The following is a 27,850-nucleotide window of genomic DNA, read 5'->3' on the forward strand; positions in this document are numbered from 1 at the left end:
CCCCTGCTGCCTCCTCCCGTGCATGCCAACACCCCAACCATGTCCTCTAGGGGTGCTGGCTGCACATTCCTTACTCCTCACTGTGTGTTGTCCGTGGCACAAAGCAGGTGAAAGGCTGAACTGTTAGTTGTGGCACTGCAGAAAGCAGACCAGTCTGAAAGGGTGATACAATGCCTTTCTTAAAATGGCTTTAGTGGCACTCTATGCTTTTTGCTCCACATGTTGAACACAGAAAAAGATACAACGGAGGAAAGGAGAGCAGAGGAAAAGGCAGAATTGCAGCACCACAACCTGACTTTAAGCATTTCTCTTCCAACATGTGTTGTTGATATTGTTAACATTGTAAACAAAATACTCTTTTTTTTCTTTTTTAATATTTTTCTGTTAGATGTTTGGATAGTATTTTATTGTGAAGGTTAAGAATTATTATAAGCAAATATGTCCTTTTCTCCTTACTTAATTTAGACACTTATATAATTATTATGGCCAGCTAGTTGTTGGGTACATCTTGAGAAACACATTTTATAAGGAAAATGCCTGCTATACTTTGGGTATTTTGCCTTGAGGACAACTTTTCCTAGCTTCTTTGCCTTCATACTATGGAGCTCTTCACCATGTGTCTCCTTTGCCTTCATACTATGGAGCTCTTCACCATGTGTAGAGGAACTGTTAGGTGATGGCTTGAACTGGTGATTGAGCACCTGGTGAAGGGGTGCGGCTGGCCCAGGGAGTACAGGCAGATTGTTTGCATCTGTGCTCCCCAGGTGATCAGAAGGGGTATACCTGGGGGGAGGCACCATGGACTCATATAAAGGCAATCCATGGAGGTAGGAGTGTCTCTTGGACTGCTTCCAGAAGAGGAGTGCTGTATAGTTGGAGTGTCCCTTCACTACTTGGGTAAGTTTGTCCCTTCTTTTTGTATGTGGTTCTTAGCCTACCTGCAAGTACTCTATAACTCCTGTTATTGCCAAAAGCCTGTCCGAACCAATCGTGCTTCTTTGTGAGTGGGATGCTATGGTTCTTGAGTTTTTCCAAATGCTCCAGTTTTTTTAATTTTAAGCTTGCAGGAGGAGAAGGAGAGGGAAAAAAATAAAAGAAGCTTGCTTGATTTATGAAGAATCTTTCTTTATGTTGTTTAGGGCACATGTCTGAGATGATTACTGAGGATTGTTGTGTCAAAGATGTGTTGATTAAAGAGTAGGAACAGCTTACATCTGTTAGAAAGTTTCCATTAATGTAGCTTAATGAACTTTGTAAGCAGATCCTGAAATATGAAAATAGTTGGCTGAAATCTCTCTGATCGTGGTCTGTGCTGGATCTGAAACTGTTAGTTTTCTGTTAGCTTTTTATTTTCAGCATGGTATTAAGGAATGTTGCCAGGTATGTGTAAGCAGCTCTTGACACAATGAGAACTAAAATAGGTACCTAGAGAAAATGAAAATGTCCATATTTAAGCCTGTTTTACCAGATGGCAGTGACTTTACAATGTGCGTACTGCAGTGTGAAGTCCTAAACCTGGAATGTAAGAGTTGACTTCTCAAACAGCTAGAATGCAAGATATTTCTAATGAAATGTGGGTCTGAGATGGGTGCATATCATCTAAAAGAGACTGCTTTATAGGAATATGGCTAAAGGTGCTTATTTGGACCTACCACAACTCTTGGGCAAGTGATTAAAGTTTGGCAAAGACGCAATCTATGATGTGGCTCCCAGTGTGCTAAAGGGGCTCTGATGCTTCCTTGTGGCTGTCCTGTGTGCTTTTGTAAAGCAGACTGTCTGAGACAGGGAATATCCTATGCTTATCAAACATCAGGCATGATGAGACTTTATATGATAGAACAAATGGATGCTACTGTAATAAATAATAATAAAATCTTGTTTCATCTCCTGGAATCCTTTTCTTGTATATGCTTCTAGAAGATGAGAGCTTGAAAACCATTTATCTCAAGAGATGAGAACACAATGTTAGTCACGTCAAAACAGGCTGAAATCCAGTGTTGCTTTCGTTATCCTGAAGTCAGCAATATGCTATCCTCATTGTTCCTTTGTCTAATGGAATTTACTGAGGCTATTCATCCTCTACACACATTGTGAAAGTGCACTTTGTAAAGCTGAGAAAGCTCTGGAGTTAATAGTGTAATAATTCAGCAAGAAAAACTGATTTGCAAGTGACCCATGTATCAGGCTCAATGGTGCTTAAAGGTAGTTCATAAATTCTTGACAAAGAAAGGTGTCAGCTTTGCGGACCACCCTTTTTTATAAATAAAGTAGCCTTTTAAGAATTGGTCACAGAGCTTAATGCAGGATGTTATTCTGACATGTAATTTACATGCCACCAGAGGAGAGAGGGGAAGCCAAACAACATTGAGATTGAGTGCTAACATGAAAAACACTATGTCTCTTAGGACAAAAAAATTCTGCTTGAACCTAGATTGTGTCAGAAATGCTGTGATACTCCTGCTCTGCCAGTTCCCAGGGGATCTTGAGCAATCGGGTGATTTTCAGGGTTGTTATGCTTTGGCTCGCACCTGGGTATGGAAGGGCTGCAGAAGGGACATTGAGGTGGTTGTTTTTCTCTGTTTGCCAGGACCATGTTAGGTTAGTAATGCCTAGGAAAAACTTCCTCTGCCTGTTAATACTGTGTTCGAACAAAACATGATTCACAAAACAGGATTTGTTTAGATGGAAATGATCTGTAAATGCTGATGTTGCACTGCAATCTCTGAGCACCTTAAAAAAAAATAGGTTATGCTGTAGCACTTATCTTCCAAGGTGAGAAACAATGGATTTGATTCTCACCAGTCGATCTGTGGATGGTGAAGGCTGGCACTGTGTTCCTGTCTTCCTCCTTTTGCAGGGTCTGGTAACAGCTGCTGCCCTGACACTTCCCTGGTAGGGAGACTTGTTCTGAGAGTGGCTTGTGTGCTGAGATGTGATGTGGCACTGCTTCCTGTCACAGTGCAGCGTGGCAGAGACCAGCAGCTTGTTTTTATACAAAAAGAAATATTGCTAAAAACTTAATCCCTGCCAAGTAAGCAGTGTATTAAGGGTGCACATTTTACACTGGAGTATCATACTGAAAGCAATTCTTACTGTTTCTATACAACTTAGACACATGAACCTCTCTGCCTCTAAGTGTTATTTGACAAAAACACGTTTCTAAGGGATTTTTTTCCTCCTATGTATACAGTGGACGTAGCAGCTCAATTACTGAAGTTATCGACTACTGTAGCAGCCCATTATTCTAGAATGTTCCATCAAGTCAATCAGTATCCCATGTGATTTCAGGCAGAAGTGCGGTGTTTCAGGTTTCTGCAGAGTTTGGCAGATATGGGATGTGTGAATGGAAGCTTTTTTATTAATAATCAAGCAGCTCATTTCTATATAATGAAAACATAAATTGGATATCTGCAGTCAAGCAATCTATTCAAATTACTCAACTGAATTTGTGTGAAGCACTGAACGATTACAAAATACATTTTGTGGAATGCTTTATACTAGGCTTTTTATAGAAATGAGCTAATGATCAATGTATGAATGCATGAATTAAGCCTAAAGGGCATCCCCAAAAAATCTATTGGAGGACCCAGTGAAAGAAATAATAGCTTGTGACACGCAGAAAATGAAATCGCATCAGATGTCAGTTGTGGTCATACAGCAGTCCAAGAAATTGATTTTTCTTTGAAAGGGTTTTTATAGTTGCCCTTTAAAAAATGAGTCTAATTACTGCAGATAATGTCTGTTTAAAGTGATAGAAGGGCTCTATTTTATTTCTTTTAATCATCTTCTCATCTTCTGTAGCACTGGGAAGTTCAAATTCAAAAATGATTCCACAGAATGATCTCTAGCTCACGGTACAGGGCAGTCATCAGACCTGCCCTATGAGTACAATTAAGGAAGTCAGGTAAGCACTGTGCTGCGTTTTAAAAAATGGCATGAAGGTACTGTGATAAACAGCAAACCTGGTATATTTAATAACATAATAGACAGTGGTTGTGACTGAAGAAGCTGAAATTTGTATTAACCATGTTAGAAATGTTTGATTTTTGTCTTGCTTTGGTTCCTCATGAGGCATGCTAGGAAGAAAAGCCTTTATTCTCACTACTGATCTTCTTTTTTTTTTTTTTTTTTTTTTTTTTTTTCCCAAGCAATTTCAGAAAAAATTGATTAAAACAGTGGGTATTGACCTTATTTGTATTAATAGAAAGTTAGCTTTATGGATTTTACTCAAGCAAGTTTACTTCAAAGAGTGGAACAACTTTTGTCTTTATAAAGAGCTGAAAAAAAAAACTGGAATGTACATCATAAGTTACAGAATTTCTGACATCTGACGTTTACTTCAGATTAAAAGTATTATCCTTTAGTAGAGCTCATTCAGTGCGTGTGGGGGACATTTTAGAAAAGTCTAAGTATGGTACATGAAGTTATTGCTTAGCAAAATATGCCTGTAGGGGAAAAAATAATGTGATTTCTTTTGTAAACTTTTTTTTTTTTCCCATACAGATCACACCCTACAGCCATTAGTTTTTCCATTTCCCCGTTGAGTGACCTGCTGGTCTTCACTTGTTTATTCTTTGAAAGAGTTCTACAATGCTGAGGGGAATTGCTAAAATGAGATGAAGTTTATTGATTTAACTTCCTGTTTAGACTAGTAGTCTCCAAAATGATTTGACTGCACACGAGGAAAACAAAGCTTGAGTAAGGAATCCTATGTTGGAGACATGTAGCTCAGAGCCTGTGCAGGGAAGCCTGCTCCCAGTGTCTTCCTACCATGTCCATAAAATCCCACATTTCCCTATCTTTTGAATAAACTCTGAATCTGTCATGTTCACCTAATAACGAAGGAGACATTTGAGGACCTCATTTCTTATATGTGTGTGAGGAATTATTACTTTTTTTATGTTTGATTGGAAAACTAAAATGCATAATTGCACACTTCAAAAATACATCTCTGATTTTATTTTACAGGCGATTCCCCCAAAAGAAATATTTCTCAGTTTTGAAGTGTGTGTTTTGAATGTGATGATCTATTGGAAGATGTTTGAGAGTCTTATTAGTCCTTATGTATAAAGTGAAACAGTGTGGTCCAGACCAGATTATTTACTTTGTATGGAAATAGATTCTTAGTCCTTATGCTTTTCTAACAAAATAAGAGCACATCTAGTGTGGCTGGGGGAGGTGGTGCTGAGGCTGGCCTTACTGTGTGCCCTCTGTGGCTGGGCAGCTGCCCCAAGAGCCAGGCTTGGCTGCCTCCTTGTTCTTCAGGAGGAGTTTTTGGTGTTTTAAGACTTATCCCAGAATCATAGAATGGTTCGAGTTGGGAGAGACCTTTAAGATCATCCATTTCCAATCCCCTGCTATAGGCAGGGGCACCTCCACAAGACCAGGTTGCTCAAAGCCCCATCCAGCCCGTCCTTGCTGGGCAACCTGTTCCAATGCATCACCACCCTCAGAGCAAATAATTTCTTCCTAATTTCTAGTCTAAACCTACTCTCTTCCAGTTCAAAGCCATTTCCCTTGTTCTGAAGATGTTAAATAACACTGATCCCTGAAGAATGCCACTTGTTACTGGTCTTCACTTGGACATTGAGCCATTGTCACGCTCTGAGAGTTGTGGTTCATCCAGCCAATTCCTTATCCAGAGAGTGCTCCATCCGTCACATCCTCTTTTTCCCAATTTGGAGAATGTGGTGTTTGAGAGACAGTGTTATGCTGCAAAACCCACAAATATGGAATTAATACAGAAACTCCTTTTACTCCTCTAGAAACATTACCAACAGAAATACATATCTGAGGGGCAAAAAAAATGCATTTCTGTAAAAGGAAATTGTGTAAAATGGAGCAGTTTACTGTTTGGCTGCATGAAGCTAGTAGTTCATGAGCTTTGAGTTGATTCATACTGCTGACTCAGAGTAAAATCTCTGAATGAAATGAAATTGCATTTGGCTTGCTTGTAGTACTCTGTAATTTCTTTAAAAATATAATTAATTAAGAATAATTGAATCGAAATGCAGTGACTTGGATGTATGATGGATATTTTGATTCATTAGAAATCCTAAGTGCTTGGTGTGTGGGCGAAACTGAGAAACAGGTATGACTGAGACAAAGCCAGCATAACATGACAGTTTTGCTGCTGAAACAGGAGAAAGAGAAATGTTAATGTCAGTTTGCAGTAATATCTTTTTTCAGATTCAGATCTAATAATCTAATGAAGATGTTCTCAGTATTCTGTTTCTTTTCTGAGTTATTGCCTCATTTAGCAACCATTTAGATTTGGAATCTTCTTTTTATATTTAAAAAAAATATATGTATATTCAGAACTACTCCCGTGCCCACTTAAGCCTCACTGTGCTGTTTACAATGGTTGGAGTTCTGTATGGAGGCTCTAAAAGGACATTAGTCTTCATGAAGAGGATTTCCAATGTGTTGGTGCCATTGCAGGCGATCAGTCTGTTTCCTAGGGAGCTTTGTGCATGCTCCAGGCCAAATGCTGGAGCACAAAAGTACAGAGTGGGGAACAACGGAGAGTTGCCATATGCTTGACATCTGCACCTGGCTTTCTGCAGTTTTAGTAGCTGGCTGTAGTAGGTTGCAGCAGAGCTGCCATTATTCACATTGCTCCTCATTGGGTCTGTGAAGTTTTACATTGTGCGTTTTCAAAGTGCAACACAGAAAATCATCCATGGTGTTAGCTGCAAACCATTCAGCAGCTGTAATCGTAGTTATGTTGAAAGGCTTCCTTGATGGTGTGGAACATATTGAAATATATAAAAGAGATGAGAGAGAAGGGAAATCATATAATATTGTGAGACTTTTGCATAAAAGTTGGTCATAGTGGTGAAATGAAATTAAAAGTTCAGTCTGCAGCCATTATTTAATCGCCAGCTAAAACCACTAAAGATGATCATTACTGCTTGGCACCGGAAACTATTCTGTTTATTACCTGCTTGTGCAGTTTTGAAGGATTTTTCTATTTACTCAGCTGGGAACAGTTTTAAAACCTAATGTAATGCAGGGCCTATATGAGAAGAGACATGCACAAGTTCTCCTTAATACTACAGTAAAACGGAATGTGTATGACAAGCCAGTACTGATGGAAGTTGTGCAATGTGTGTTGGATAATATCTTTTTTTTTTTTTTCTGAAAAAAAAAAAAGTAGAAAAGATTGCAAATAGGGCATGGATGATGCATGCCCAAGTCCTTGTGCACCAAAGCAGAGGTCACAAAACTAAGATTTTTACATGGGGGTTAATAGGGACATTGCTACAACCCCCTCACAAGTATGATTTAAACTGACTTAAAATGTTATAGCTTCTAGTAAAAGCTAAGAATCAGTATCTCAAAGTACTAAAAGTTTCTCTTGTACTTATCTCAAAGATTTATTTTGCTTCTTTATTTACTGAGAATGCTGTTGCTTGAAACGAGAAATACTAAGCTGACCACTCTACAGTGTTTTTTTCAATAATATATTGACTAGAAAAATTTGACAGCAAATTCAGAAGTTATGAACTAGAGTTAAAGCAGAAGAAAAAGTTTGTACCAAAAAAAAGAAAAGAAGACTTAGAGTCAAACAATTGGTATTGTCCATTTGTGATGGTAGTGTGTTGCTGCGAAGGGCAATACAGTTCCCACAGAGTGCCCTGCAATTCTGCAAGGTTGTTTTACCAGATGAGCAAGCAGCAATGAAAATGGTACCACCATTTTTTTCAAAAAGAAGAGAACGGATGTGTAGTGTGTGATATTCTGCCAAGAATATCACAGGAAGGACAGCAGTGGATTGAGGGACATAAACCTCCGTGGTGCAATGCAGTCAGATAAGTGGGAGCACCATGTGTGTTGACTTTGTGTAGTCACTGTGTGACTCAGAGAAGAGATCCCTCAGCAAAGACTTGAGGAAAACGTGAAGAAGTTCAGTGTAGCCAAGTGTCAAGGGAGGGTGTCAGAAGTAAGGCAGTGTTCTTCAAAAATATCAAAGTACTGGAAAAGGAAAAAAGAAAACAACAAAACAGAATAGATGATACACTAACCTAACATAGGCCTTGCCTGGGTAGGTGAGTGCTTTCCTATGAGGAGAAGCAGAGGAAGCTGGGTTTGTTTAGCATGGGGAAGAGAAGGCTCTGAGGAAACCTTTTTGCGGCCTTCCAGTAATTATAAACAGAAAAAAAGAAAAAAAAAGACCTTCTAATGTGATCTGATACTGATAGAACAAGGAGAAATGGTTTTAAACTAGAAGAAGGGAGATTTAGAAGAAATGCTAGGAGAAAATTCTTTACTCAGAGGGTGGTGAGGCACTGGCACAGGTTGCCCAAAGAAGCTGTAGATGCCCCATCCCTGTAGGCATTCAAGGCCAAGCTGAATGAAGCTTTGGGAAGCCTGATCTGATGGGTGGCAACCCTGCTCATGGCAGAAGCTTGGATCTAAATGGACGTTAAGGTCCCTTCCAACCCAAGCCACCCTATGACTTACAGTCCTCCCTTCCAGTGTGAAGCTTTATATTTTTTCCAGTTATAAAATATAGAAGTATAGTGTAGCAGACAAAAGGAAAAGAGATAAGTTGAAAATAGCAGAAAATAATTAAGGTGTATGGATTTTTACTGCCTAAGGCAGGTAAATATTTTTAATTTTTTGGTTTCTCTTACTTATGTATCCAGAGGAGATGTAGAAGATATCTGTACTGAAAGTTTTATTTCATGGGATCAGGTCTGCTAATAGTCCACAAACCTGTACCTGTTCAGATGGTGTATATACGCACAAAACCAGAAGGATGGTAAAGGAGTAATAGCCTGATCAGTATCTTGTCTGGGGCAGCGTTTGACAGTGTTACAGGCTGAGGGGAGGTTGAGAAATACAAGAAGTGGGAAGTGGCAGAATAACAGTGATAGTGTGATTGGGTGAGTGAAAAATTTCTCTAGATATCCACAGCCCGTTTCTTACCTTGTTGGAAATGATCAGCAGAAGGCATACTGCATCTGTATGCTTGGAGCACTTGCTGAATCTGCTCATCTTTAGAAAAGAATGAAAGGTGAAGTCAATTTGCCTTGGATTCTGAGAGCTGGTCCTTTGTTTCCTTATGCCACTGCAGTTGAGAGCAGCAGGGTGCCGGATGGCAGTATGGGGTCGTGGGAGTGGCAGCCTGGGGCAGTTGTGCGTGTTCTTTTCAAAATAAACAGTTTTAGGAATTACAATTAGTTAGAGGGTTCTGAAGATATGTTAAATTTGATTTCCACAAGCAAAGGCTCATCTGTTTTCCCAGGAGTACCTCTGATTACATTCCATGATATTCTTGCAAAATCAGTCTTGTTTTGAAATCCATATAGGGGAGAGTGGCAGGTTTTCTTTCTGGAGCATGAGCATCTGTGTGTCTGATTTTGCTTCTTGCCACCTCAGTGGCAAGATTCAATACAGTACCAGTAAGGCTAAATAAAGTCTTGAGCTGTAGTTTCCAGTACCTACTAAAGCTGCAGTGGAGTTAAGGAATTAAAAAATGCTAGTTTCCCTATCTTGATGTGAAGCTTGTTTTTCTTGCATAATAACCCTGCAAGCCTGCCTTTCCCTCATTTAAAATAAGCAATGAACCTTTCCGTGCTTTAGGGTACGCTATCTTTCATGGTGTTCGAGTGCAGAACATGGCTGCTGCTGGTGTGTGTGGAACCTGTCAGTTTGGGATTCCACTGTGAAGAGGGAACAGAAGTCGTCTGTTAGTCATGCTTTGTTCTTGAACCAAAGCTTGGTTTCAGGACATAGGAGGGATAGCTGTGTATACAAAATTGTTGCAACTGAGTTCCCCCTACTGTAGGGCTTCTTAGGCTATCTTTAAATCTGTAACAAGTTTTAGAATGTCCAGTACCCAGGTATAATACTGCTGCACCAGTCCCCGTCTCTCTGTTCTGTTTGAAAGCTGTATACCTTTGTTACTCTGACCCTGCTGGTCCTCACTGTCAGGAGGAGTTTCTGCTGCTTCCCTCTGTGGTGATAGCCATGGCCGTAAGACTGTGATCACAATGAGGCTGCTGAAGCTCTGAGGCCCTGTTGAACTTCTGGTTGTTTCTCTTTGCTGCCTTGTGCCTTCTGAGATTCCTAGAGCTAGGACTGCGTTTTAAAGGAAGCATCAGGCTGCTTGCACAGCATCCACTGCTACAGTGAAAATGTGCTAATGAGAATGCTGTTGTAATGGTATTAGTATGGCCTAAGTCCAGCAACTTCCAATTGCCTGGAAGTGTACCTGATAACTGACAGTGCTTTCCTAGGTGTGGTTTTTTTTTTTTTTTTTAACCATATTTAGTCAAATGTGACTTGTTAAATGGGATAATTAGGTAAATGAGTAACAGGGTAAATGCTTAAATGAGATCGAAATGGGTAATACACTGTCCTAAAGAATAAATTTGAAAAGACTTCAGGAAAGGAAAAATGGCCTTCCAGCCAGCATGAAAGACTGCGTCAGGCAACATGACTTACAGTAAGCACAGACATCAGGTCAGCCTGTGAGCTCAAAAGATCTACTAGCAAATAGTGACAGCACGTGGAACTGAAATGTACTTACACTGGGAAATTTTCTGGATCAGGAGCATTTGTTTTTTGCCATGTATGTCTTTGTAGAAGAAAGGCATCTGCCACTGGACAGACTGTAACTGTTTTTCTGACCGTGAAAATGCCATCTGGAAGGCATGAAATGGTGGTCTTTGCCAAGTTATTATTAGAGTAACTGTGTTAAAGCCAAGCATTATTTCTTGCCTTTTGGTAGTGTTTGCATTGAACTGGCCTTTTTCCCCTGAAAAAACCTTGTTAAACTTCTGTCAAGAGTTCAGAAAATGCCAGTAGCATTAGCTTGGCTACTTGGTTGAAGGGATATTGGAGGTAGAAAAATACGTATTGCAAAGAGAATCTGAGGTTGTGGAGTGAGAAGATGGGAAGAGTGGATTTGGTTTTCTATCAGTAAGCCCAGCAAGTTTCTAGGCTTAGGTTGACCTTATAATCCTCTCTGGAAGGATTAAATGGGGTTGGTTGACCATTTTAGGGGCTTGAAGAAAGCTTCAGAGCTGACTCTCTTATTTTTTCTAGGTGTGGAGAAGTTGTCAGTGATAAATCACATGTAACAATGTAATTTAAACCTGGCCAAAGAGAACATATAAGGAAGTAAGATACTTTCAGAGCAGCTAAGACTAATTATCACTTTCACTAATTTATTAAGATCTTTACTAAGTTATCATTCTAAAGTTCAAAAAAAATTATATAGCCTAGTATTTAAAGACGTGATGTTTCCTCAAAGATGTATTTCTGTAAGGAAAAATACACAGCACATTCAAGCGTGTGAGGTGAAGTTTTATGAAGGTTATTGGATATGTAGCTTTAATAGGAAAGAACAAATGAATGCAAGGAATTATGATGCATTTTAGCACACATCTGTGAGTAGAGAATGTGTTCACAGGAGTCTTTAGGTGTCTTCCTCCCTTTCTGAGATGTATGCAAAGATTTAAAAGTATATTCTGTAGCTTCAGTGCCCCGTGCTTAGCAAGGCAGTTATGTGTCAGTATTAATTTTTGTGTGGGTTAAATGCAAACTGAAGGAGTCCACGGTGGATACCAAAACCAGCTGATATCTATAGAGCTAACCTGAGCTTAGGAAATTGAGTCAGGAAGGTAGCCCTCACTGCCACCTGAGAGTGTTGCTTCCTCCAGAGAAGAATGTGATCCCACTAAATGGCAATTGAGAAAACTGTGTAGTTCCTTAGGTTCTGTAGGTGCAGTTAAATTGCTGCCCTGTTAGTGGTGGACTGCAGCCAGGCTTTCACTGCCACAGTGGGCACAAAGTCATCTGCTTATCTCCCTGAGTTGTGCAATTTTGCACACATTCTAAGAATATTAAGGCTAATCTGTATTGGCAACTCCTAAATTGATGAACCCTAATATTAGGAATGGACATCTTGCTGGTATTTACACTGTTAAGTTGACCTGTTTGTCTGTTCTGAATATTAAATGCTGTTGGCTCTGAAGTCTGAATTTATGTGGCAAGATCTTAATTTTATCACTACTTCAACAAACCTGTATTTTCAAGACCAGATTCAGAATAACTGTCAATAGGAAATTATCATTTCACTGAGTGCTTGTGTAGATTTGAATAACCATTTTCTTCTGTAGCTGATGGTTAGAGCAGTCCCTCCTTGCTTTTGATGATACCATCTTGCTCCCTTGAAAAAGTACAAGATCTGCATTAGCTTTCCTAAATTGTCATAGAGTTTGAGCTCTTTCCTGAGGGTTTAACAGATGATTTTATTTTTTTTGTCTATAAGAGACTCTGAATGGGAGTAATTCTTTTAGAAGATGACAGATGAAATAACTTGCTTGTAAGAAGTAAGTAGGCATATCTGAATCAATGTAGAAAGACAAATGTGTTCATTAGCTGCTAATATTTTGATGAAACCTGAAATCTAAATGTACCGTGGACCTGAGCAAGCAGGGAATTTCTTACCATCTTAAACAGTTCAATAGATATTTAGTCCTAGGCAAAATATTTTTACAGTGAATGGCACCGATGAGAGACTTCAGTCCCAGAAGTAATCGATATTCTTACAGTTTTTTTTTTTTATTGGACAGTGCAGTCTGTGGCTGTTGGTGATGGCTTTAATAACTGCACGATTAGCTTGTGACTGCCTGTTTTCTGCCCATCAGGTAAGTTGCATTCAACCTTGGGAAAGCTTCAGTTTTCCCTCATGTAATCCGCATTCTTTATTGCAACTGGTTCAATAACACAGATATATAACATGTCAAAATAGGAAGTTCAAGCAGCAAAAAGGGAGAGGAAGAGACTGATTTCTTCTAATGATAAGATGATTGTAATTTTATATTGCATCAAGATAATTTCCTTGTTCTTCTTTCAAGTAGCACATAGGGTTTTTTTGAAAGTAATAAAAGATGATTCACATACTTGATAAAAATCTGTTAAGGTGTGGGAATAACTATACTAATTTGAGATAGTGTCTAAATTATAGAAGTTCATATAACTTGGTTAATAGTTATTTTCTGTACTATATCCAAATATTCAAATCCATTTTTTTCTAAAATATAATACGGTAATACACAAAAGTGAGGCATAGTAGTGAAGCTTTCATGACATCCTGTTTCACAACAGATCTTGCTGTGTTTCATGTCTGTCTTGGAACAAAGCAGTTCCTTTCCAGTTCTTCCAGTGTCTGTTCTGTGGTTTTCTAGGAACCCTGTATTTACCTATCCCCTTGTCTTTAGGTCATTCATTATTTCTTGATGCAGTATTCCAGCAAGGAAACTTCAAGTGAAAGAAAACTACAGTACAGACTGACCCTGTTCTCAGTACTATCTAGGCTAGCTTTACTTTTTGAAAAAAAGTATGTCTGTTTTTCATTAACTTCCAGGCCTGTTTGATCATGTGCACAACTAATTTGTGTTGTTAGCTTTTCTGATTATTTTTGTATTTACTACTTAGGAAAATGAGTTCAGAGCTGCTTATGCTGCACACCTTTAACATTAGGCTCAGTATCTGGGAAATCTGCTGAAAAAATATTAGTGAGAAGTTCGCATTAGATTCTTTGGATCAGACCTTTAGGGTTTGGTTTAAATTCACAAATCCTGATGCAGTAACAAATAGGTTTTTGTTGTTGCTCCAAAAAGTAAAGGCTAAGTGTACTCTTAAAAGCCATTAAGTATTAAACTTTTTGCTGATTGATGACCTATAAGGCAAATTGATCCGTGATGCTCTGTTGCTGTTTGTCTTGTTAACACTGATTCAGGAAGTATTTCAAGTTAGAAGAAGGTGCACTTTGGAGCTATGAAATAGCTCCAAAATTTGAATTAAAAAATCTGAAACATTAGGCAGAATAATTTTGTGTCCTTCTGTTCAGTCTATGTAATAAATTTAAAAAACAAAAAAATCAAAAATAATGTACAAACCCTTGTAATTTGATTACCTAATAATCAAAAGTTTTTGCATGATCTTAGTGAGGGTAGAAGAAAACTGAGATAAGGACCAAAGCTTGTCTATGTGAACACAAAGCTGTCAATGCAAGAGACTCCATTGTTATCATTGCTGCTGAGAGCCAGAATCTCTGAAGTCTTAGTCAGCCTTCAGCAAGAAAATGCTGTCCTAACCCTGTAGCGGATGCTTCAGATAATGATAAAACTGTGAACACTGATAATGGATTCAAAAGACTGAAATTACAGTCAAATATGTTAAATATTTAAATGCTTTGCCTCTAAAGATGCAGTGTCAGACCTCTGGTCTGGCTGTTTGAAATGGAATAGAAATCTGGAGTTATAGTTTGTCTGTAGTTGCCATGAAGTGTTTGTGTTGTCTTCAATTTCTGCCCTTTAAATTCGCTTGATTTTAGTTTTCATGCTGCTTTTGAACACAAATGAGCATGATTTTTTTTTTTTTTTTAGTAACATTTAACTCCGTAAATTTATTATGCAGTTATTGCAGCCCGTAAGTCTGTGGTTGCTTTCAGCAATTTCCTGATTTTTATTTAAACTATAAATTTCTACAAATCAATGCTGAATTTTTAACAAAAATAGTGTATTTTTCATTTTGTAACATTTTCACTCAGTCATAATCTACTTTTCCTAAAATTTTAAATATTAAAGAAGAAAATTAAACTTATATCACATTTTCGTAATTAAAAATACTGCAAATATTGAAGGACTTTAGATCAATCTCAAGTTATTTTAAAATCCTGTCATTTGCCTTACGCTTTACTTTGCAATGACACCTGTTAGATGTGGCTGTCTATTTACTGTCTCTTTCATACAAGCAGTAACAGTGAGACATTAGTTGTGCTCTTGTCAGATAAAAAGGCAAGATTCTATTATTTCCAGCACCCCCAAAAATCCCCACTTAGAGCCTGTTTTTCCACCAGATAAGGTATTAAAGCTACTTGAAGATCATCCAGTTACAGAAGCAGTCATTCTTGTGTGAACCTGCCTTGCTAAGGTCACATTTCTGAGGGAAATGTCACAAAGTAAAATGAGCATCTCTAGATATGTGAGAAGAACCTTGTGATTAAGTAGCATTATCTTGTGTAAAGAGATGTAAGGAGATATTTTACTTTTTGGAATTCTTTGTTCTCTTGGTTGTTTGGTTTGTTTTTTTTTTTTTTCCACCTGAAATTGATTTTCAGTGAGTGAAAAAAGAACTGTCTATACTATTTTTTAGAGTATACTTCATGTATAGTTGAGCAAAGGCCAATAGGAGTCCGTGTGTGTGTGTGTGTGTGTAGTATTTGAAGAAAGTAATGGATACCAAAAAAAACCAATACAAGTAACTTGTCTGTTCATTTATTTTTTCTTAACCATGTGCAGTGTGGTGTTAAGTGAATCTAATTGATGAGAAATAGAAACTGCATTCTATGTGACGTTAATTCAGGATATGAGTAAACATGAGAAAAGGTATATGTCTTGCTGAAGTCTAAACATGCCAACAGCATAAAATACAGATTCTGCTATGCTGTATGCTATATTAGGGCTTTTCTTTGTCAGCTTTTGGTGAAGTTCAGCATAGAAATACACAATTGCTGTGAACTTGTGGATCTTAGAAAATCAGCCGTGGGTTGAGTTTGCTTTTGGAGGAGAAATCCATGAGCTAAGCAGAAACCCACAGTGTAAGTGAGAAGCAATTCTGAATCCAATGCAGCTCAATGCATTGCTTTTCTGAACCTTGGGGATTGGTCAGACAAAACTGTAGTTACTTGTTGTTTAAGATGTTTGAACATCTTAGAATACATAAATTTCCATGCTAAAGAGTTTTATCAAAGATTTGTGACAACTCTGTTCTCTAGAATGATGTATACCATCTTAGTTCTCTTTTGTGATCTCTCGGTGATGAATGAGACATTTCATGAATATCTTAAAATCTCAAAGCACTCATGGGTGCCAAACTCTGATAAAATCAATGTGAAAGACATTAGATAGCTCTGAGGGATTACAGTTGGGTGTTTGATCTTTTTCACTAATTGAAATTTTTGTCATGCAAGGTCCTTACCAAATAAAGGTATCTTTATGGGGTGTCTGTTATGCTTAGCTGCGATCATGTTCTCTTTAGGTATTGATGAGTAACTTATTAGCCCTAAATAATAAAGCCCTAAATTTAGGGCTTATTAGCCCTAAATAATAATAGCCCTAATATAAATTACCCCTAAATAATCCCAGAAATGGCAGAAAAGAAACTGCAAAGCTTAGCACAAAACATAGTTACTGTGGATACAAAATTGAAGAAAAATAAAGATGTGTTCCAGGGTAAACAGGTGACTTTTGATATTTAATGTAGAACCACAAAGTAATTAAATGGAGAAAAAAAAAATAAAAAAAGCTTTGTACACCAAACTTAGAATGTTAGATTTTTTTTTTTACCATACTGAAAGGAGAACATATTCATGGCTTTCTTTGATGTCTAAGTTATTTCTGATTTTTAGTCAGTGAAGTATGTGGCTGCATGTGTTTCTCCAGCATATTTAAATTAATCGAAGCCAGTTGGATGTGCTTAGAGTTATGTACACGCTCTATTGACTTTCTGAGACAGCTTCAAATATTCCAAAAATGATCGTGCAATTACATTTGGTTAGATATACATGTTGATTTGAAAGCCTTTTGTGTTTTTTTTTTTCCAGATATTCTTGTGAGTAACATATCTTAAAAGAGACACATGCACAAAAAAAAAAAACTTAAAACTTGATAAATATTCAGCAAAAAATAGCTAACTGTGTTTATTTTTTTTTAGTTACAGTAATGTTTTACAGCTTCTTGCTTATACTTCCACAGCCTGGTTTATTACTATGGTAACAAGTATCTGCAATAGCTACTGTACATGACAGGAATAAAAAAAACTTTGAGGAAAAATCCCGCTTAGCTTATATATATTGGATCAACTTGAATGGGCTAGATGAAGATGACACCTCAGTGCTATTGTTGTATATCTGTTTTCTGTACATAAAGTGGTTGTTTTCTGCAAATGTCTGAAGGATTAATTTTTGCATGGAATAAGAAAAGTACTATGTATGTACCTTCTGAGAAATGAAATTCCTTGTTCATGTTTTTCCCTTAATTATCCATCTTTGTCATTTGTCTTTCTGAATAGCTATGCCAGATTTCTACTCTCCAGTGCCCTTCTGCAAAGCTTTTTGTCCGATGCTTGATATGACAGATAAAATGCAAAGTTTGTTATTTATGGTATTGGATACTGAAAATTATTCTGCAGTAGGTAAAGGAAAAATTCCACAACATCCATGTGGTAAGCTTCAGAGTGAGGATTGTGATCAGTGTGAATGTTCAGCTTGGTTACACCCTCTTTCTTTGACAAGATCAATTAGGGAGTTCAGACACTGCCACTCCAGGGTATGACAGCTCAGTCATGAGCAGTGGCAAGCTGTTTCTCAGCTGGCTTTCCCTTCTCCTTAGGACTCTGCCTTATCCCCAGGACACAACTCATCTGGAGTCCTGGTATGTGCCAGCACCAGATCTCCCACGGCTTCAGCTGGGAGCCTGCTTGTAGTATCATGTAGCTGTATAGTATGTGAATGTAGTTTTTTGCTGGGTTATTTAAATGTGTGCTTTATGGCTCCTCAGAGTCACTTGAGAGCACTCTCAAATCTGAAAACAGATGGGATCCACCAAAGGAGAGGGTTAGATTCTAAGTCTCAAGTTGAAAATATGAGGAAGTAAAAGAGTAAATCAAGTTGTGTTTAACAAGAAATTACTCTTTAGTTGCCTCTTCTGTTTTTCAGGGAATGTGGAGAACAGTTGTAGCCTTATATTCATTCAGTTTCTCTGCTTGCTACATTCAACTGATAATAAATTATTAATGTGGACTGGAGAGTTGTTTTATTTTTGCTTTTTTTGCAAACCACCCATGAACTCTAGCATTTATTGTTTCAAAAGCAATGTTGTCCTAAGGGATGCTGTCCTAAATGGCTGGGTGTATCTTGAGGTTTATAAATCTGTCCCATCTTTGTGGTCTTTATTCCTTGTGCCAAGTAGCTAGAGCTTCAGTAGGTATTTAGAACAACAAATGGAGGAAAAAAAAAAAATCTCTAAAATTCTGCAGTTGAAATCCATGGAATTGTAGGCCTCATTAGTTGTAGCATTGGCCCCAAACCTGGGCAAAGAGTATGCTTGTCTAGTCCGAAGACACAGACAATATTACTGCAAAAGATCTCTGTGGCTCTTAATGTTTTTTTAATGTTACTATATTGTGTTGTTTTTTTTTTCCAGCCAGAAGGATGATAACAGTTTGAGAAGCCTAATGTACTATCAGTGTGAATTCTGACTATTTTTTCCTCATGCTCTGAATTCATTGAGCAACATCTATGTGATGGCCCCAAGTAGTTTCAGTTATGAGGCTGAAGTCTTTCTTGCGAGATCCTCTCTCAATGATGTACAGATCCCTAGGGATCTCACAAAATGGTCAGGCTACTCTGGAGCTCACTTCATGCCAAACTTTGTGGCACTGCTTTATTTGTGGATTTAATATTTTTCTAATCGAGAGAATCTTCCCACTTTTTTGCTTTCCCCGAGTATTTATTGCCACCTTTTGTTCCTCCAGGTTCTGTGTGGAAAAACTGGCATTGGTAGGGCTTTGTGATCCAGGGCTTTAATTAGTCATGAGCATCAGCTGTTACGTGCCATGTAGCTTTCTGAGCTTTTGTCACAGATTGTGCTGAGAAGGAAAATACTTGGCAAATTTGTCACTGGCAAGTAACCTTCTGTGCCCATTTATAAATGGCAACTATCTGTAATGCATATTTTTTCAGTTTCTCTCTTTTTATATATGCAGAACAAGCAAACAAGAATGAAATGCAAGAAGTAAACATGAGCATTCATAAAAAAAACACAACTGGTAACCTTGGAGACAGAAAACCAAGGGTGCAGAGCAGTTAATTTATTTTTGAGCTGAAGTACTGTAACGACCTATTCATACTTTCTATATATGCAGATTTCTGTGTTTCGGAAACAATGGGAACAGCAAGACTACATTTTGCCTGTATTTTTTTTTTTTTTTTAAGTATGTCGCCTGGAAAGAGGGGGGAAACTGCATGTACTTGTGAAAGATCTGCTAGGTTCCTGTGCTTGTTGTACTCATTAGGCTGTGATTTTTCCAAGAGCCGTTAGGCGTGTGTTTCTCCTTACACGTCTGTTTAAATCACGCATGCAGACTGGTACCCCACAGTCAGAGACATGTTTTAAATTTTGAGTGCAGAAGAGGCTGTGTGGCTGTAAGGAGGAGAGATGTGCCATCCTGCTGCTTTCTGGAAGCACGGATTTATTGACAACCATTTTTGCAGTAGATATTATTTCTGATTGTTTTCGGTTATTATGCTTTCTTATGCTTATTTCATCATTAAGTGATAATTACTTTTAGATGTTTCTTAGTGCCTGGGATATTTTGGAGCTAGAAGTAGTATTTTTTTATATTTTCTTGCCAAGGAAGAAGGTTTGAACTCTGTAGCCCTCTACTAAAAGTAGCCAGTTGTTAATGGGAATAGTACCATAGCTAATTTGTAGTAAGATTAATTACAATTCCTGAAATTCACAACAGAACAAATAGCATGCAGCTGTACAGTTTCAGTGAAAATGTCTGTCTCTAATGTGTTATTAGCACAGACGCTCTTCAGTGCATTACTTCAGGCCCAGGTTTTTCCTTACTGCATTCACAATATTTACAATTAATTCCATGCTTCCAGCTTCTGCAATGGAGAGGATCTTTGTATGTTTAATGCAGGCTGGCTGGGGCTGTGAGCAACCTGGTCTAGAGGGAGGTGTCCCTGCCTATAGCAGGGCGTTGGAACTACATGATCTTAAACATCCCTTCCAACCCAAACCATTCTATGATTGTGGGAGCAAAGATAAAGATTTGGTAGCTAGATTAGCAGATTATATACGTATATATATATAATATATATATATATATATTTTTTTCTTTTTTCTTTTTAACACATCTTGTTTCCATGTCTACTATCAAGGCTGCTTGGAATATTTAGGAAGTGTAAAGATCTGTTCCAAAACTAGGAGTCATTCTTTACCCTCACTGTGCATAATGTCACTGAAGCAAAGGGGGTTTTCACTTGATTATCAGTCCCAAATTCGTGACTAATAACATCACTCAGCAAGGCTGCAAAGGCACTGTGTATCATGTGTCTGTACTATGCGCTCATCCGGTTACTCCTGAACAACTTTGAGTCACTGTAAATTTATTTGACTTGAAGTAAGAATCTGACTTTAAGTTCCTATAAATCTTTTCCCCTATTGAGACCAGAGTACATATTTCTTCACTTTGTAATGCTGTGTGGTGCTCACTGTTTTGTTAGGAAGACATTGAGCAATAAAGCTGGACCTTGAGGTATTTTTGCTCTAAAGATGAACTTTTTCTTTGGTGGTAATCTTAGTGTTAAGATGGACTGCTAAAACAGCGGTGCTGCCACAGCTAGTGGTGTATTTTTATAACTCAGCTGTGAGATGACAGAAAGCACAGTGTCTTGAAGAGAGTCTCCAGTGTTTTTTTTCCTACATTGTATTTCCGTTTAATCATCTTGCAGAAATAGTAGCTTCTTTGCTCACTTGTGTCTAATGTGCTCTTTCCTCTCTTAGGGCCTGTATACTCATAAATATAGTAAATATATACATATACACACACAGTTTACTCATGTTCCACATGAGTATGAAAAAAATAATTGCTTTCTTAATTTCCTGTTATTATAATGTTATGGAAAGCCTGCAGGATTTGGGTTGTCCATTTTCTGTCCCATGTGCTTCTTTGTGTTATTTTCCCACTTTTCAGTTCCGCTTTTTATGTAAATTAATTTTAAATGACTTTCTTTTGATCCATTTCATTCTAGTGCCATTAGGAATTGTAGTGTTTCTGCATTCTTGTAGACAGACATACTGTTCTTGAGTTGTTCAGGCTGTGATCTGATTTGCAGCCTCTTTGTGTATATTTCTGATGATTACAGGGAAGAGTGGAGTTAATTTTTGAAGGACCTTTGCACTACACAGAGAAACATAGCCTAGCTGTTCAATTAACAAATGGTCGGGAAAGTGAACTATCCAAAAGCCTAAAGAGGCAATGTTTTCCTTTGTAAGTCTTAATACAGGAATGAATCTGAATCTACTGCGAACAACCTTAATTCCTTACAGTAAAAAGTTATGCTTTATAAACAAATAAGCTTTTATGCTTTGTAGTGAGTGCTCTTGGATTGAGAATCCAGAAGTATACTTAATTTGACAGGGAAAATGACCTAAATGCTGACTAGGGCTCTTACATTTCACCTTCTCTTCAGCATCTGTCTACATAGATATTTGATTTGTTGTGAGAGCAATATACTCTTGTCCAAGGGCTTTTTCATGTCGTTCTTTAATACTTCATCTCCCTGTGTCAGTCTGGCACTTAAACATAAGCCATGAAGTGGAATGTTTAAAGCTTTGCACATTTCTTTTTTTTATAGAATCCCAGAATCATTAGATAGTTTGGGTTGGAAGACCATCCTATTCCAGCCCCTGCACTGGACAAGGTCACCTTCTGTTCTAGACCAGATTGCACAGAGCCCCGTGCAACCTGGCCTTGAATAACTCCAGGAATGAGGCATCTACATGTTCTCTGGGCACCTTGTTGTGGTGCCTCACTGCACTTTGAATAAAGAATTTATTCCCAGTATCTAATCTAGATCTCCTTCTTTTGTTTTATAGCCATTACCTGTTGTCATATTACCACTATCTTCTACAGGCTTAACAAGCCTAGGTCTCAGCCTGTCGTTGTAGGAGAGGTGCTGCATCCCTCTAGTCATCCTTGTGGACTCCTGTGGACACTTACCAAAAGATCCATGTCTTTATGCTGGGCATTTTACATTTTCCAATTTTGAAACATAACACTGGAAATACATCGCGCTCGAAAAGTTGTATTCAGAGGTGGCTCTGAAGCCTGTCAAGGTCTCTCTGGATAGTGTTGGTTCCCTCCAGTGTGTTGCCTGCATCACTCAGATTTCATCAGCAAGCTTGCTGAAGGTGCCCTCAATTCTGCTGTCCATGTTAACATTAATTAGTGCTGGTCCTGGTACAGCTCCTCAAGGAATGCTGCTTGTCACTGGTTACCACCTGGACATTGAGCCACTGAATACATCTTTTACGCTTTAGTGCATTCATGTTTCTAATTTTTCTTCATTTATGGAAGGTGGTAGTATCACTTGCCTGTGTGTATGAACAGACAGCTCTCCAGAGCATCTGAGGACCAGCAGGTGAGGCATGGGATGGAGTCTGAGGGACATTATGTCAGCCTGTGTTTGCATGCACAGTGAGATGACTCTGGACTCTCTGGCCCACGGAGCTTGTTTTCAGGGAATCCTGGTGCAGCAGTTCCCTCAGTATCAGCATAGATTTTATTTCTAATCTCTATGGAAACTTGGCACCAACAAATAATATATGGAAAAGACTCAGAAAAACATAGAGAGACTTGAGCGTGCAACTGAGAAATGGAATATGGTGGAAGATGGGATAGGAAGAAGAATAGAATTCAGTGCAGTTGTCATAGTTATTGAAAGTCTGGGATACACGATGTAGTGGTTTGGCATGATAAAGACGGTGACATGAACAATAAATAGTGCAATCTGCTATGGATGCAAGGTACAGAATGGAAGTATAGGAAAATATTGAGCAGAATTTATATTTTACTGTATGTTTAACATTTTAGCATACTTTCTCTGTGGATGTGGTTTTTATTTATTCTGGGTCTGAGTAAACATTGGCAAAATAAAAAGCCACCTAAACAGACAACCAAAAAAACTCCCCATGAAAACAACAACTCGCTATAAACCAAAACAAGACCAACAGAAATAATATTTTTAGTTGATTGAGCTAACTTAACTACGCTTAAGTGGTAATACAAAGATTAAATTGGAAACCTGTAAATGTCATTGAAAATGGGTGATGAGGAGACTTCTACACATGTTCAAAAACACACTAGCAACACTAGTTGTTACTGTGGGTATGGGCTGTGATCACCTTTTTGTACTTAGTTAAAAATGAAAATATTCCAGAGTGCTATTTGCAGTTTAAAGCTCCCAAGCAGGAACTTTTCTTGGAGTCTTCACTTAACTCAGTGCAGTCACAGCAGTGTCCCAGTTAACTGTAGAAATGTAATACCAAATTCTATAATTTAATAGATTTAAGACTTAGAAATCATAAAATGTTGTGCACACACATCCACTGCCGTATATACCTTCAAAGTACATTAAGGTCTCTATTCTTATTTGTTATTGGCTTTTGTTTAGAGATACGAATTAGAGTGGTGATCATCTATAAAGTTTGTTTTTTTTTTTTAATAAAGACAACTAATCAAGATACTTAATGTAACACTAATAATAACTTTCTCTACAAAAGAAATTTGAAGTTGTTTTTATTTCCACAGATGAACTAAGCCCAAAAAGAAAAGCTACTTCTGCACGTTGCCTCAGAATATGCTTTACTGGATTACTAACACTGTGACTTTGTAATATCTTGAGAAACTTTGAGAGAAAACTACTTTTCTCTCTTGGATCCTTTTAATCTGCATCTTGTCTGGAGTGTCAGTGCTTTTTTAGAAGAGTCAAATTTCTTCACTATGGTTGTAGAAGCAAATTCAGCCTCAAGGCTTTTTGATACTGCTTGTGTGTGTATGTTAGTGCACTTCAACGTTGGCAAAAAGCACAATTGTTTTAATATATATCATTTTAATATTTATCATTTTATCATTAATATTTATCCTTGCAAGATGTAGGTCACTGAATGTAATTCTTCCTACTTATTTCCATGGAAACTGCATCAAAAATCACAATAACACTATTTGATAGAGCAAGTTATCAGCTACATAACACAATTTTTTTTAAGCATTCACTACCATTAGGAAAGCATCTTCACCAGTGATGAATAAGAGGCCTGCATGCTGTGCTCCTAAAACTGTGCACCAGTGGAGGTGAGCCACTGCTTCACAGCTGCTGTGGTGATGTTGGCACTAAGAGAAAGTTGCTCAACAAAATGTAATGGCATATTGGTGGGAAGGCTCAACCCTACTGTCATCCCACCAATATTGTGGGACAACATAATTAAATAGATGTTACTTTTGAGACAGCACTCATCTTTTAATGATGTAAAAGGTTATCTAGCAAATAAAATAGGAGGTTCAGAGATTGTGAGTTTTGGAATTAAAATTGAGAGGAATGCTGAAAGGGTGTAAGTACAAAATGAGAAAGATCTGTGCTCAGGGAAAGCATCAGTAAACAGAGGCTGAAATGAGAGCTTTCTGTTCCCTGCCCCATTACAGCGGGAATCTCTACTGGAGCTCACAGTGGGGACACAGCAGGAAATGTAACTCCCTAAAAAACCTCTGACCAAATAAGGTGACGGCAACATTTACAATACTGATCCAGTACACTGCATGAAAGCTCATCTGCTCTTCAAGTATGGTGTCACAAGCTGCGTAAAAGAGTGGGATGTTGGATATTCTGGAAAATTTGTCACTGCTTGTCTACACGGCAAAGAAAATACTCTTTTTAAAGCAATATCAGAAATGAAAACTCGTAGTCTTTACTATGGCTTCTTACTCTGTTTTTTTTTTCCCTAGTGAAAAACTGATGCTTTCACTGACCTTTTTAACAACTGATTTCTACCTCAGAAATTGATGCACAAGAAGAAATTGTAGCAGTTGGATGAATTGCAGCTGTTAAATCTAAGCCAGCATTTTCTGTTCACCTTCAGTGAAGAAGGAGAACCGTAAATATACTCTCTCTTGCATCATCTTTGATCACAGTATTCAGGTTGGTCTGAAATCCAGATAGTTTTATTCTCTGTTGAGGCTTAAATGGAGAAAAAAAAAAACAACAATCAACCAAATCAGTATAGAAGTTCATCTTACGGACAGCACTCACATATCCAATATTAGAAAAGGGATGATTATGTTGTTACTGTTTAGATGCCTGAGCTCTTCTAAGTGCTGTGCAGATCTGGAGCAATGAGGTTTTGGACCCAGTGACTGTAGGAGTTCCATGCAAAATACAGAACAGTATTTCAAAACAGTGCAGGATGTCTAGTAGTCTAAATAGAACTTAAGCCAAACTGCAGCCAGGTTATTAATATAATTTACAAACATGCATTCTCAGAAGGTATCAGTACTCTACTGTGTTGACTAGAGAATGCACAAAGCTTCTTTCTTTTCTTTGTTCCTTAACAAAAGAACAAGAACTACAATCTTGGAAGACTCTGAGAAAGCTAAAAACAATTTGAGATCAACTAAGAAACCTTCACAAGTGCTGTGCTAGATGAAATGCTGTTGTTTTGTGAGAGCTGAGTTACAGCTCATAGGGACTGTAAGTTAACTTCCCAGTGAGCCTTTACCTCATGCTCGCGTTGAAGAAAAACAAAGCTGCTGCAGCATCCTTGAATACAGAAAAGTTTGGTTGTTGCCATAAGCATCCCAGCACCCTCTGCTTCTTTCAGGTGTAGAAATGGCGCTACTTAGCCTCTTTTCAGTAAAATCATACAGAATAAAGGAAAGAACACTTATGGAGCTTCCCAAATTGTTGAACATATTACCAGTGAGTAGCTGTCTCTAAACTTGTAGGAAATCTTCAGAACAAACAGATGGCTGGTATTTATTCAGCTCTATGCTGGATAGTATACAATGTTTTTCTCTTTTCTTTTTCACACCATTCTCATTTCAGTCATATTAGTACTGGAGGTATTCATAGCAGTCTGGGCACTGAGTGGCCATTTTCTGCCTGAAGGACCAGGCCCAGTAATTTGGGTACAGAGATTAATTCCTCTCCTTTGCTGGACTGTACAAGACAGATAAAGCATCTCCTGCCAATTTTAATGTGGTTGGATTCAGCTTGTGAGGAATTCACTTTTGAGGAATGAAGAATGCAGAAAGGACTATTTGCACATCATTTTTGTCACCTTTGTTCCTGAGGACTGTAGCCAAGGTGAATTTTGTAATGATTTGCCTTCCTGGTTACATTGCAAGAATGTATGTGTGTTCAATGATATGCTTGGTACTGATGCAGCTGGTAAACATTGACAAGAAAGTGTTAAAAGCAACAGTTTGCTGGGAATGCAGTCCTAACATACTGTTAACGTTTTTTCTTTCTTTCATTGCAAAAGAGCCCTGCATCTTCATTTTATCTAGGAATGCCAGGTTGATGATTTGCTTCATTATCAGTGTATTAGCACTGGAGATTAAAAAAACCAAACAAACAAAATAATACAATGTTATGAAGGGAGCACAAGGACATAAAGATTGCAGAAATTAAATGAAAGAAATTCATTTGATGCATGCATGCATGCATTTTTCTCTTGACTGGGCTACTATATTGTTTGCAGGCAGTGTCGATGAAGGAACCTGTTTATCCTCTGTCTTCAAATAACTGACTGGAACTAAAAGCAACAGGTGCAAATAAGTAAATAAGTAATTGTATAAAATTACTTATTGGATTAATATTTCTTTTCTACATGGATATTAATCAAACATAGAATATAATTGTCTCTGATTGTCACTATTGTTCAGAATTATTTTCTAAATACCTCTTGCAAAAACTGCTTAGAACCTACTTTTTTTTTCCCCCCTTCTTTGTGTATATGGTGAAGCTTATGAGCATGGTCTTCTGCCTTCTGAGTGGCATCCTCTTTCTGATATCAGCAGTGTGGCATAATTAGATTCAGATTTTAGAAGCTTGTTCTTCAGTGTTGTAAAGTATTCACTTTGTTTAGTAGAGTAAATGAAGTTTTGTAATGGCCCAGTGTCTGGATGGAGATAAGTGATGCCCCTCTGAGGTCAACACTGGGACCAGTGCTCTTTAACATCTTCATTAGCAACATTGACACTGGGACCAAGTGCATCCTCAGCAAGTTGTGGATGGCACCAAGATGTGTGGTGTGGTCTATATGCCTGAAGGATGGGATTGTCATTCAGTAACCTTGATGGTTCTGAGCATTGGGACCAGGAAAAGTTCATGAGGTTCAACAAATCTTAAGCACAAGGTCTTGTACCTTGTTCATGGCAGCTCCCACTGTTGCTAAAAGCTGAGGTAATGTAGGGTTAGAGTGCACCCCTGTCAAAGGGGCTTAAGGGTACTGGTGAATGGTAGGCTGGATATGAGCCAGCAATGTGCCCATACAGTGTAGAAAACCAACTGTGTCCTGGGCTGCATCAAAAGCAGCATCGCCAACAGGGTGTGGGATATGATTCTGCCCTTCTGCTCTATGCTGTAAGACCTCACCTGGAGTACTGTGTCCAGATGTGTAATCCTCAGTTCAGGAGAAACATGGACTTGGTGGAGAGCATCCAGAGAAGGGACACAAACAATGATCCATGGGGTGGAACACTTCCTCTAGAAGAACAGACTGAGAGCTGGGGATGTTCAGCCAGGAGAAGAGAAGGTTCTGGGCAGACCCAAGAGTGGCCTTACAGTATCTAGAATGGAGGCTATAAAAAGGAGAGGGACACATTCTTAGTGGGATCTGTTGTGATAGGACAAGGGAAAATGGCTTTAAACTGAAAGAGGGGAGATAACAATTGTATATAAAGAAAGGGGTTTCTCAGTAGGAGCGGTGATGTGCTGGCATAGCTTGCCCAGATATGTGGTGGATGCCCCTTCCCTGAATGCATTCAAGGTTGGGCTGGATTGGGCTCTGAGCAACCTGATGTAGCTGTAGATGTCCCCATTCACTGTGGGGAGTTGGACTGAATGACTTTTAAGGGTCTCTTTCAACTTACATGATACTACGATTATAAGTCTTTGTATGTGTAGTTTAAAGCATGTATCTGCTGGCTCACTCTAGAGGCTACATAATTCTCTTGTGGAAAGGAGAGGAATTTC

General features: G+C 38.2%; 1 long non-coding RNA gene across 1 annotated transcript in view; it reads left to right on the forward strand.

The window, feature by feature from the left end:
• Positions 1-827: 827 nt before the first annotated feature.
• The window catches only part of LOC125693963 (uncharacterized), a 64,852-nt gene continuing 37,829 nt past the window's right edge, over positions 828-27,850 (forward strand). Inside the window, exon 1 of the long non-coding RNA XR_007377337.1 lies at positions 828-897. This is a non-coding gene — a long non-coding RNA (uncharacterized LOC125693963). The remainder of the gene's footprint in view (positions 898-27,850) is intronic.

The sequence above is a fragment of the Lagopus muta genome, chromosome 5 (genome assembly GCF_023343835.1).
Source record: "Lagopus muta isolate bLagMut1 chromosome 5, bLagMut1 primary, whole genome shotgun sequence".
Lineage (NCBI taxonomy): Eukaryota > Metazoa > Chordata > Aves > Galliformes > Phasianidae > Lagopus > Lagopus muta.